This window comes from Bombyx mandarina, chromosome 22 (assembly GCF_030267445.1).
Source record: "Bombyx mandarina strain Sakado chromosome 22, ASM3026744v2".
In the NCBI taxonomy this organism is placed as follows: domain Eukaryota; kingdom Metazoa; phylum Arthropoda; class Insecta; order Lepidoptera; family Bombycidae; genus Bombyx; species Bombyx mandarina.
Window position 1 is genome coordinate 3,535,208 of NC_143228.1, and position 11,453 is coordinate 3,546,660.

Genomic DNA, 11,453 nt, shown 5'->3' on the forward strand with positions numbered 1-11,453 from the left:
AACTGTCCAAACGCTTAAGGAACTAAATAATTGCAATAGGACGCGTATAGGTTCACCTACCAACGGATATTTATTATTTCGCTTCTATATAAATTTACATGTTTTCGAAATTATTTACTTTGTTCAGATATCTGGCGTTAGATAATATAAACTTAGTTGATAACAAATTATTTGATAAACGTTGCAATTGATCCGTGTGAATATTGTTTCTAGTTAAAAGGTACTAATAACTATGTTTACAAATTTGTTATCAAACTATCAAAACATTTAAGGAACTAAAAAACTGCAATAGGATGCGAATAGGTTCACTTACCAAAATATAATTGTTACTTAGTTTCTATATAAATTTAGTTCTTTTTCGAAATTATTTACTTTGTTCAGAAACCTGGCGTTAGATAATATAAACTTAGTAGATAACAAATTATTTGATAAACATTGCAATTGATCCGTGTGAATATTGTTTCTAGTTAAAAAGTACTAATAACTATGTTTACAAATATGTTATCAAACTATCAAAACATTTAAGGAACTAAAAAACTGCAATAGGATGCGAATAGGTTCACTTACCAAAATATAATTGTTATTTAGTTTCTATATAAATTTAGTTCTTTTTCGAAATTATTTACTTTGTTCAAAAATCTGGCGTTAGATAATATAAACTTAGTTGATAACAAATTATTTGATAAACATCGCGGTTGATCGGTATGAATATTATTTCGAGTAAAACGGTACTAATAACTATGTTTACAAATATGTTATCAAACTATCAAAATATTTAAGGAACTAAAAAACTGCACTAGAACGTAAATAGGTTCACTTACCTACGGGTAGTTATTAATTAGTAGCTTCTATGTAAATTTAGTTCTTTTTCGTAATTATTTACTTTGTTCAGAAACCTGGTATTAGCCAATCTAAAAGTATTGATAACTAATTATTTGATAAACATTGCGATTGATCGGCGTGAATAATATTTCTATTTTAAAGGTTCTAATAACTATGTTTACAAATATGCTATGAAACTATCAAAAAATAATAGGAACTAAAAAACTTCAATAAGACTGGAATAGAATCATTTACCAAAATATAATTGTTATTTAGCTTCTATATAAATTTGTATGTTTTCGAAATTATTTACTTTGTTCAGAAATCTGGCGTTAGATAATCTAAATTTAGTTGATAACAAATTATTTGATAAACATTGCAATTGATCCGTGTGAATATTGTTTCTAGTTAAAAGGTACTAATAACTATGTTTACAAATATGTTATCAAACTATCAAAACATTTAAGGAACTAAAAAACTGCAAAAGAATGGGAATAGGTTCGCTTACCAACGGATAGTTATTATTTCGCTTCTATATAAATTTAGTTTTTTTTCGAAATTATTTACTTTGTTCAGAAATCTGGCGTTAGATAATATAAACTTAGTTGATAACAAATTATTTGATAAACATCGCGGTTGATCGGTATGAATATTATTTCGAGTAAAACGGTACTAACAACTATGTTTGCAAATATGTTATCAAACTATCAAAATATTTAAGGAACTAAAAAACTGCACTAGGACGTAAATAGGTTCACTTACCTACGGATAGTTATTAATTAATAGCTTCTATGTAAATTTAGTTCTTTTTCGTAATTATTTACTTTGTTCAGAAACCTGGTATTAGCCAATCTAAAAGTATTGATAACTAATTATTTGATAAACATTGCGATTGATCGGCGTGAATAATATTTCTATTTTAAAGGTTCTAATAACTATGTTTACAAATATGCTATGAAACTATCAAACAATTTTAAGGAACTAAAAAACTTCAATAGGACGGGAATAGAATCATTTACCAAAATATAATTGTTATTTAGCTTCTATATAAATTTGTATGTTTTCGAAATTATTTACTTTGTTCAGAAATCTGGCGTTAGATAATCTAAACTTAGTTGATAACAAATTATTTGATAAACATTGCAATTGATCCGTGTGAATATTGTTTCTAGTTGAAAGGTACTAATAACTATGTTTACAAATATGTTATCAAACTATCAAAACATTTAAGGAACTAAAAAACTGCAAAAGAATGGGAATAGGTTCACTTACCAACGGATAGTTATTATTTCGCTTCTATATAAATTTATATGTTTTCGAAATTATTTACTTTGTTCAGAAATCTGGCGTTAGATAATATAAAATTAGTCGACAACAAATTATTTGAGAAAAATTGCGGTTGATCGGTATGAATATTATTTTTAGTTAAAAAGTACTAATAACTGTGTTTACAAAATAGATTATCAAACTATCAAAACATTTAAGGAACTAAAAATCTGCAATAGGATGGGAATAGGTTCACTTACCTACGGATAGTTGTTATTTAGATTCTACATAAATTTAGTTTTTTTTTCGAAATTATTTACTTTGTTCAGAAATCTGGCGTTAGATAATCTAAAAGTATTGATAACGAATTATTTGATAAACATTGCGATTGATCGGTGTGAATATTGTTTTTAGTTAAAAGGTACTAATAACTATGTTTACAATTATGTTATCAAACTACCAAAAAATTCAAGGAACTATACAACAAGGAACTATAAGAAGTTATGTATACTTTTTACGAAATTATTTATTTTGATCGGAAATCAGGCATTAACTCTTATAAAAGTATTGATAACGAATTATTTAAAAAACGTTGCGATTGATCGGTATGAAAATGATTTCTAGTTTAAAAATACTAATTAGTATCTTTACAAATAATAATATGTTATCAAACTATCAAAAGGTTTAAGGAACTAAGAAACTGCAATAGGACACGATTAGGTTCATTTACCAAAATATAGTTATTATTGAGCTTCCATATATTTCTTTTTTTTTTACGAAATTATTTATTTTGATCGGAAATCTGGCATTAGCTAATCTAAAATTGGTTGATAACGAATTATTTGATAAACATTGCGATTGATCGGTGTGAATATTGTTTCTAGTTAAAAGGTACTTAATAACTATGTTTACAAAATAGATTATCAAACTATCAAACTATTTAAGGAACTAAAAATCTGCAATAGGACGCGAATAGGTTCACTTACCTACGGATAGTTGTTATTTAGATTCTACATAAATTTAGTTTTTTTTTCGAAATTATTTACTTTGTTCAGAAATCTGGCGTTAGATAATCTAAAAGTATTGATAACGAATTATTTAAAAAACGTTGCGATTGATCGGTATGAAAATGATTTCTAGTTAAAAAATACTAAGTAGTATATTTACAAATAATAATATGTTATCAAACTATCAAAAGGTTTAAGGAACTAAAAAACTGCAATAGGACGGGATAGGTTCACTTACCAAAATATAATTGTTATTTAGCTTCTATATAAATTTAATTCTTTTTCGAAATTATTTACTTTGTTCATAAATCTGGCGTTAGATAATATAAACTTAGTTGATAACAAATTATTTGATAAACATTGCGATTGATCCGTGTGAATATTGTTTCTAGTTAAAAGGTACTAATAACTATGTTTACAATTATGTTATCAAACTACCAAAAAATTCAAGGAACTATACAACAAGGAACTATAACAAGTTATGTATATTTTTTACGAAATTATTTATTTTGATCGGAAATCAGGCATTAACTAATCTAAAAGTATTGATAACGAATTTATTTAAAAAACGTTGCGATTGACCGGCATGAATATGATTTCTAGTTAAAAAATACTAATTAGTATGTTTACAAATAATAATATGTTATCAAACTATCAATAAAATTACGGAACTAAAAAACTACAATAGGACGCGAATAGGTTCAATTACCAAAGGTCATTGCTATTTAGCTTCTATATTAAAATAAGTCTTCTTCGAAATTATTTACTTTGTTCAGAAATTTGGTATTAGCTAATCTAAAAGTAGTTGATAGCGAATTATTGGCTAAAAATTAAAGATAAAAACTAATGGTGATAAAACAATAAATTTCCATCTATTGATCTTTATTGTTGTAATCATCTTTACAAATAAATCCTGACTTTATTGACAGGTAAACATAAAATATAAAAAAAAAAATTCAGCTGATATAGCCTTGTAGGACCATTCAATATACTTGTGCATAATTCCATTGGATAGTTCTATCAATCGTATATTAATGAATAGCTACATAATAATATGTTTGGTTGTTTATACATATTTATTTTAATGTATATTGGATATATATGTAATTATATAAGTGTACAGATATGTATGTACTGGTTTATGGTATTTCTGTAAAGATGTGACGTTGTGGTATTCTTGGTAGGTTTATCGTTATTTATGACTCATGAATGCATTGAGTCGGGATAATAACTTAAGAAAGAGATAAAATTTATATGTGCGTCATTATTGAGTTTTATTGAAGTGAACGTGATTGATATTGACTTTCCTTGGGGAATTCATACAAACGATAAATCGACATAAATACCTTTTAAATAAGCCATCAGTGCACCGCTGCGTAAACTTATACAATTTTGACTTCTAGCGAGTGTTTGGCCTAATTGCTTAGTACATATAAGGTTATAACAAGTTTCGACCGAAAATATTTGTTACCTAGTCCAATTAAATTTTATAACTAGAATCAATCTATAGTTCTTGGATTTAAATGAATTCTTGCTTGCAGATTCATCCGATGTGAAATTAAATTGCACATATCAATTAGTGGTTTGCGTTAACAATGCATCCAGTGCACTTAACACAATGGGCACTTGTCGTGTGTATGTTATGTGAACATATTGGTTTTTGGGCTTTGCATTACTTTGTTTGATTGTCGGATTGTTAATTGAGTTAACTGTTATGAACGAACATCACGTTGCACTGGTTATTTAAATGGCATGAATATTCAAAGTTTTTTCAGATTTAGCACCCTTAGGTAGCTAGCTAGCTCTCTCGCGAAAGCTAAATTCTTTAATTTCAAAGTTTCGTTCGATTATCTCAACAGCTGAATCCATGCGATTTATTTACAGAGCAAAACCGAAAAAAAACCTAAATCGGGATGTATAAAACAAAGTACCTATTATTGTAAAAAATATTTCCAACGGCCCTGGCTTTTAACATAACCTAGAGTACAATAACCACGCGTCGCATGCAAACTATTAGGTACCTATCTGTCATGGTGTTCCGAACATTATCATGTTTGATTCGACTGCTTTAAAATCATTTAAAACATAATATTAAATATATCCTTCCAAGTATTTATATTTCAGAAGCTGTAAACGTTAACAAATAACATTATAATTTAATGTAATTATTTGCCAACGCTTGTTCTGCAGAGCCCGTTATGATTGCATCGTTTCATCGTTCAACCGGCGGATGGTTGGTTGCATCTCGTATCCCGTTTACCGGCAAACAAAACTTAAAGATCTCGAGACGAGTTGAGGACGCGGGGGGCTCCTTAAATAGTGATCAGCGTTAATGTTTCATCGTAACTTTTCGAAAAGTTATCTAAACATTTCAAGGTATATTATAGTTTACCAAAAATAATATAAATATTATAGTACTCTGGGACTGCTAATTAAAAACAAAACCAATAACGTTTTACGCTAAAATTAATACGACGTTAACTAATTTGGCGTCTCTAAAAATCTAAACACCGTGAATAACTCGACATTAAATGAAGTTAAAAGCAACTTTAGCAAGGATAAATTTTACTATACTACTACATACAAAATTAACCCGGGTAATTAGTACATAACACCACCTAATTTGAATAAAACAATTCGGTAAATCCGGTTCCGGTGTGTTAGATTCAAAGAGCAATAGTTAAGTGGAACTAACCAAATCAGAAAACAAAAAAGAAAACGAAAGCTAGATTTAGGAGATACAATAATTGTTTACAATGTTTGATTTTCAGATGTATTTTTTTATCTCGGAGTCGGCAGGCAGGGTTTTCGTGGCACGGATACGATAGGCAGCGATATTTCAAATACCTTGCGTTCAGGAGCCGACTTATAGTGGAAATAGGCAGGCGTGAAAACAGTTTTAGTTTTAAACAATGTTTTTTTTTTGTAAATCCTCTTTTTTTTATATAATGTTTAAAATCTTATTCCGCTAAAAAACTTGTCTTTGTGATGCATAAAATATTGTGTAAATTTTAAAATCACCAAACCAAATTACCTAAATAAAGATCTAATAGTAGTAGCATATCTTTTATTCAATTAAAACAAATGATTTTCAGGTTCACTATGCATATATTGCGTAGTAAAAAAATATGATTTTAGTACTATTTTCAGGATTTGAAACTAAATGCAGTATATACCGGGCGATGACTAAATAGGTTTTTTTTTAAAAGATCTAATAAGTCAGGTAAATTATAAGTCATTTTTTTAATTACAAAGCTTTCATAATATTCTTTAGATGGAAAATAGATTAATAAAAGGTATTTAAAAGGTATCTCCCAGCTTAGGTCGATCCTTTAGGAATAGTTTTTTAATGGTTTTTAAAATAAAATTAGTTGCTTAATATTTGATAAGCGAAGAGAGCCCAAGCTTGGTTAGCACAGGGTAATAGGGACAGGTATATGACTAGGAAATATTTTGGAGGTGTGTACAGAAAACTAAGCTGCAAAGTGGTTGCTAAACAAAAAACTGTATGCTTAATTTGGTGAATAAACATAGGATTAGGTTGAAATTATTATAAAAAGATTAGTTAAATATTTAATTAGATGTATGCAGCTAAAGTTGTGGTTTAAAGCAACAGGTTTTTTTAAGTTATTCATAAGTTAATAAAACACTACACATACAGTGATCTACTGTTATAGTTACCTTGATGAGGCTGTAATTTAACGATAACAAACTTGGGAAAATCTATTAGAATTTTTTTAACAAACTTCAGATAAATCTATATCTCATTCTTCTGTATTTTATTTGGTAACTGTGGAACATTGTTTTAAAAAACAATAAAATATGATTGATTAACAATATTATGACTACATATAATGGAACACATACATACATATTAGATAGACTAGGTATGTCAAATATTACGTTAAAATCACACTCATCTAGCTTATCTCATTCATAATTAAACATCACAGAAGAATACATAAGATGCTTGCTACAAAGAACAAATATTACAGAATATGTATTTAACTTCTAAAGAAGCAGGAGGTTAGGTTAGTGTCTAGGGAATAAGGTTATTGAAAATTAAGTATCTATCGCTGTTATGAGTGCTTACAGATTAGGAGGATTACAGATTAGGTTAGATAGTCGTTCAACAAATAAAACTTAATTTTTAATAACCTGCTTTAAACTTCAAAGCTTATATTATAATTAAGTTCGCTTAAATGTAATATAAGTGTCATGCGGCAGATATCTACTGAGTTTCTTGCCGGTTCTTCTCAGTGGATGTTAGGTTCCGAACCGGCGGTAGTGTTTAAAAAATGGTGTGCATCGGTTCGCGTAAAATCTGATAATAATAAAAATCAGTTAAAAATATTTGGTACTCATAAAAATTGAATTTTGTTCGAAAACAGTACAATATAAATAATCATATAAAGATAATCCAAAAAAAAAACAAATTAAATTTAAAAAAACAAATTAAATTAAATTTAAATAATAATAAAATCAGTTAAAAATATTTGGTACTAATAAAAATTGAATCTTGTTCGAAAACAGTACAATATAAATAATAATGTAAAAATAATACAAAAAAACAAATTTAATTTAAAAAACAGTAAAAAAATCGTGCAAAATAGATTAAAAACATTATTAACATTTTTTTTTTTTTTTTAAAAAAAAAAAAAAAATAATATGAACATGAAATTTTAATATTAAGACATATTTTAGAAAACTAAAATACGTGCAAAATAATTAAATAACAATTCACAAAATTTGTACGTTATACGCATAAAAATTCAAAATACATAATTTGTGATGCTGGTTTTATTATCCACAAAAGTCAATGAAGTTGGGTGCTGTAAAAGGTAAAGAAAGAGCCATACGATTCCAAAAATATATCGTCTACCTATTTTATTGAGAAAGGAATTTAAACAAACTAACGAAAGTGTTTTATATTGTTCCCATTTCTGCAATATAAAGCATAGTTATGTTTTTTTTTTTTTTTTATAAACAGGATAATCAACGCCAAATGCATTTTATTAATTTTATGGACAAGTTAACAGAAGATTAAACCAAACATTTACAAGAAGTACTAATTCCACACTAAATTTTGATTTCGTCTAAGAAATATTTTGCTCTTAAAAATAAATAAAAATTGCAAGATTTTAAAGGTACAGAAATCCGCAAGTACAACCAAAAATATCATTCATAAATAAATATTTCAAAGTAACTATGTCTTAATTTGTATTATCTGTTGATAGAATGTATTTTTTCGTATTCAAAAGTACGATTATAGATTTTGACTCTGGAAATTATGGCATTTGCAATTGCCATCGTGAAAACAGGAAGAAATTGCTACTAGGAGACTGCGGGTATTTATCCTGAGCCTGTCTGTAGATGGCCGCGACTTCCAGAAAAAAGTTTATTAAACTGAATTTATACGACGCTGCATTTTGAAGAACATCCTACTCATACTCAGTACTACATGGTCTGAAAATATAATACATAATTAACCACATATCGTCTTCTCGCATTAAAACTGTATAATCTCAAAACTTACTAATTTTACAGGAGAGTGTTTTAAAGGTTTAAGATGTGATATTTTTAATATTAACCATGTTTGCAACATTTATTTTTTAATTTTTTAATAGCTACATTATCTGTATTTTAAAGTAAGATAATATTATGTATTAATTTTGTTCATAGTAGTCAAAACATAGGTAAACAAAAAAAAAACTAAAACTAAACTACGCTCTTTTGACAGTATTTATGAGATACCAAATGGTACTGGTGATACTGGTGATACCAAATGATTCCGCATATTAACTCAATTTCGAATATTTTTGGATATTGTACACTTTTAATGCGAAAAGATGATATTATGTAGTTTTGTACGAGAGATTTGTGTACCATTACAACAAGCCCAATCTCAAAGAAATTGAAGAGTATTTTTATTATTCACAATACACATAGAATTTGCCTCAACGAGCAAAAAAAGGTATGTTGTAAATGTTACAAATATTAATTTATGAACAGTATTTTTTAGAGGTGGTTGTCAATGGGATTTCTTCAATATTAACTTAATCAAGCCAAAATAATCAAGAATAAAATAATAAATAAATAAAAGTAAATTAATTTATTTCACACGATTAACATTCAAAAATTAAACGCGTCATTTGTCTTTAAGAAAAAACAAAAATATACAAAGTAAAAAAAAATACTAACATGAAAATCCAAAATTATTTTTCTATCTGCACCGGATTCCAAAATTTTATCTATAATTTTTTCGGCTTCATTTAGCTGTCGACTATCTATATATAGATTTTTTGGAAAAATTGTTAAATGTGTCTTATGTTGTAATTATGTCCCTTGTTTGCTAATTTCTTGAAAAAAATATATTTAAATCTAGTTGTGGTGGTCTAATCTGCTGGGCTTGTTTGTCGGCTGGTCTCTGTAAAAGCTTTCATTTATTTCAAATTGTTCAAGAATATGTATAGAGAGTTCTGCACTATTTTTTTTTATTAAAACCTTCTTCGTTTGTTTATCATTAACATTTTTCAGTTTGTATTCAATATCAGCAGATAAAATTGTGAAACCTGCATTAATGTATTTTGTTATCCCGCAAGTGCATTGTTATGAATTAAAAAGGTTTTATTTGTATGTTTTGGTGTATAACATATGTGGTGTATAATACACATACATAGTTATTGAATAGTTTTGTGGCTATGAGATGTTAGTTTTCTCTCTACTTAGGTATTTTGTTTTTAAAATGGTTTCCATCGTTGCCTCGTTAAATCATTACGATCTTCAAATTCTTAAAGTAAAAATAATGTAAAAAATTTAAAATAATTCGTAAATAAATGTAAAATATAGTTAAAGCGATAACGACTCGAAAACGCACACCCAATAAAATAAATAAATAAACTTTCCTTAAAACCTATTACATTGTTTTATTTCCTTTCCATAAAACACGGAACTTATTTCACCTGATGGATAAAATAGAAATTACCATACATAATAAAATAATCGTAATTATAGTGAAATGAAGGTGAAATAGGTTTCAAAACGCTACACCAATTAAGTAAGTAAGAAGGGTCATTGTACCCCTTACGGGGGTACGGAGCAGGTTTCCGGGCAAACCCCATTGCCCGGACATGAACTCCCTGCACCAATTAGGTATTTTTTTTTATTGCTAAGGTGGGTGGACGAGCTCACAGCCCACAGGTGTTGTGGTTACTGGAGTCCATAGACATCTACAACGTAAATGCGCCACCCACCTTCAGATGAAGTTCTAAGGTCTCGAGCCCACAGGTGTTGTGGTTACTGGAGTCCATAGATAGACATATTATTATACAACGTAAATGCGCCACCCACCTTTCTAAGGTCTCGAGTATAGTTACAATGGCTGCCCCACTCAAACCGAAACGCGTTACTGCTTCACGGCAGAAATAGGCAGGTGGTACCTACTCGCGTGAACTCACAAGAGGTCCTACCACCAGTAATTATGCAAATTATAATTTTGCGGGTTTGATTTTTATTACACGATGTTATTCCTTCACCGTGGAAATCAATCGTGAACATTTGTCGAGTTCGTATTTCATTAGAAAAATTGGTACCCGCCTGGGATTCGAACACCGTTGCATCGCTCAATACGAATGCACCGGACGTCTTATCCTCTAGACCACGACGACTTCATAGCGTTAATATGGCTGGGTACGCGCACAGATTAAATATTTAATAAATAAGAGGTAGGTACGTAGGTACGCGCAGTGATGTGTTTTTATTCTAATTTAACGATAATATTTACCTGGTAGTGTCGCTCTCTTGTCAAGATTTAGCTACCTACACTCTAAACAAATTAAATACTAAGTAAATATATCGGCCTATTTCTGCTGTGAAGCAGTAACTCGTTTCGGTTTGAAGAGTGGGGGAGTCTGTACTTTAAAGCTGAGATTGAATTCTTGTCTCGAGGTGGGTGGCGATATCTACGTTGTCGTATTCTGTGGGCTCCGGTGACCAGTTTATGAGTTATGCTATGGGACTATGAGCTCATCCACCCATATAAGCAATAAGAACGTATATCATAAAACTCCTGAAAAAAATTCAAACCGAAAGAAAGAGCCATATATATTGTACGGCAGAATACAGGCTTTATTTCATAGGAATAAAATTAAAAAAAAAAAAAGTTTTTTTTTATTGCTTAGATGGGTGGGCGAGCTCACAGCCCACCTGGTGTTAAGTGGTTATTGGAGCCCATAGACATCTACAACGTAAATGCGCCACCCACCTTGAGATATAAGTTCTAAGGTCTCAAGTATAGTTACAACGGCTGCCCCACCCTTCAAACCGAAACGCATTACTGCTTCACGGCAGAAATAGGCA

General features: G+C 29.1%; 1 long non-coding RNA gene across 9 annotated transcripts in view; it reads left to right on the forward strand.

Annotated features, from left to right (window-relative positions):
- LOC114240770 (uncharacterized) overlaps nt 1-11,237 on the forward strand; it is a 48,216-nt gene extending 36,979 nt beyond the window's left edge. For 8 of the 9 annotated variants that reach the window (XR_016325003.1, XR_016325004.1, XR_016325005.1 and 5 more), the window contains one exon: nt 2,510-10,011. This is a non-coding gene — a long non-coding RNA (uncharacterized LOC114240770). Of the gene's footprint in view, nt 1-2,509; nt 10,368-10,454 lie in introns of those variants that run through there. The other variant, XR_016325000.1, reaches the window with a different exon arrangement.
- The last annotated feature ends 216 nt before the right edge of the window (nt 11,238-11,453 follow it).